The sequence below is a fragment of the Cervus elaphus genome, chromosome 1, assembly GCF_910594005.1.
Source record: "Cervus elaphus chromosome 1, mCerEla1.1, whole genome shotgun sequence".
Taxonomy (NCBI): domain Eukaryota; kingdom Metazoa; phylum Chordata; class Mammalia; order Artiodactyla; family Cervidae; genus Cervus; species Cervus elaphus.
In genome coordinates this window covers 18,914,560-18,916,953 of record NC_057815.1, presented here as the reverse complement: position 1 = coordinate 18,916,953, position 2,394 = coordinate 18,914,560, and positions in this window count along the sequence as shown.

The following is a 2,394-nucleotide window of genomic DNA, read 5'->3' as shown; positions in this document are numbered from 1 at the left end:
TCATACAACTCAATATAGACATGTAGCATGTGCTAGAAATAAACTTTCACTGTTAACCACTGACATTTTGGGATCATTTGTTACTATCACAGAATCTTTCCTGGCTGACACAGAACCAAAGACAGGGTATGCACTCAAGTTGATCTGAAAGTCCATTTGTTCTGCTTTTTTTTTTTTTTTTTCTTAAAAGAAATAAATGCCTTAGCATTAAGTTATTCATATTTCTTGACAATACACTCTACACCTGTACATTTAGATGTCTATTAACTCAATCACTTAGTAATTTGTCTTCTACTCTTTGATTTCTATTGCTTCATGTCTTTATGCCATTATTTATTCCAACAAACAAACAAAAAGCAACAACAGATAAAGAATTATATCCAGTTTTCTTTCCCTTTTATCTAATAATATTTACAATGCTTAAAATCTGGCTTATGATTTTTTTTTTTTGCTCTAAAAATGTTTTCTGATTGTCTGCATATTTACTGTGAAACACAGTGAGATCAATCAAACCTATTTTTGTGTCTAGTGTTAGTTATCATGGTGTCATGATAGTTCACACGGCTCTTACATCACTAATACGTTTTAACTGAATTATGTCTCTTTATCCATAAGTGAGAAAAACTGATTTTCAGTGGCACCAGAGTTTGTTCTTACCACATGTGGGATATAAAACAAGTCTTTACAGAAGTCCTGGAGGAAATCACGTTACAAGAAATATTGTTCAACAACATCTCCACTATTTTCTAAAATACCCAGAGTTAGTAAATTACTCATGTTCTGATGGTCTTGCCATTTTGCTGTTGGGCAAGGCTGGGTGAAGTTGCAGGCAGAGGGAAGTTCAGTGATTGATTGTGTGAAATATTTTCACTCAAAAGTAAATAATTCGGACATCCCTAAGGATAAAAGCAACAGCACAAAAAGATGTTGGTTCAGATTTGGTCAAGCTTGTAATATACCCTTAAAGCCAAATAAAAATGGCTGATTCATGTCAATGTATGGCAAAAACCACTACAATATTGTAAAGTAATTAGCCTCCAACTAATAAAAATAAATGGAAAAAAATAAATAAAATAAAAAAAACAAAAAAAAAATCACAGTATTTTTTTCAAAAATTCTTTCTTTTGCTCTTAATTTAGCTAGTGCTTTTCTTTATTTTCTTGTTTATATCACTTGGGTATGTGATTTTTAAGTAATAATATTGTGTTAAAGAAGATACTAACAACAACAAAAAAAAAGAAGATACTAACAATGCTATGCTGTGATATATATTATCTATATAGTCTAGCATTCTTTTTGAAGATTCAGGTAATAAGATTTGTATAAATAGTAAGCTAAAATAAAAATTACTTTAATTATAATCACTGCTTACATAATTATAATTTTTTTCTCACTTATAATAATTGTCTGGTGGTGCTCTTTTCTTTTTATGACCTAAGTGAATCTTGTATACCTGTGCACAGAGGCAAAAGGAAGACCACAACTTATTAATACTGCCAATTGTGAATAAAAATTTTATTATTAGCTTTACTCTATAACAAGTTCCCAACCCATTGCTTGTTTTGTTTTCATAAAAATAGCATGATCCAAGATAAACTTAAAACTCTTAAGTACTTCTTCCTGAGAAACTTGTGAAAGAATCTCACAGGGAAATATATATATATATATATGAATTATACTTGATTTTTTAAAATATGGGAAAGGATACTTTTAAAATCTATCTAAAGCCTCAAAAAGCTATAACAAAGCAAACAGAAACTGAAGTAAATTGTCATTGGAAAGAAAGAAAACAAATAAGTGACTTTATATCTTTTTCAGGTTTTTGTCATGTTCTAATCAGTGCCATGAAAAACAGCTAAAATTTCTTTAGAATAATTCAGTATTTCTGACTTGAAGAACCAGAAAACAGGCTTTAGGACAAACAGTTCCTGAAATTTCAGAGGTAAATTTTAGAAAGGACACCACTGCAGGGGAACACACAAAATTCCATGTAGAGTTTTTTCCCTAAATCCTCAACTTTTCATGGGCAGTACAGACTGTAAACAGACCGGCTAAGGTGAAAAGAACTTTGGTAATATTTAGGCTCCCACCCAACACCTGGATACCAAAATTTGTAGTTTTTGTTCAGCCCTATTAACTGATTGCTTAAAAAAATAAAAACACACTTTGGAGAAACATTAAAAAATTCAGAACTCTCTACAATATATAATTTACAATGTCCAAGATATAATTCAAAATTACTCAGTAGGTGAATAAATAAGGAAATATATCTTCTCAAGAGAAAAGACAAATACTATACAGAAACTGAGATACTCTAGATATTGGAATTAGCAAAGGTTTTAAAGCAGTTTAGTTTATGGTTAAAAAAGTCAAGGAAAATATGCTCATAATAGA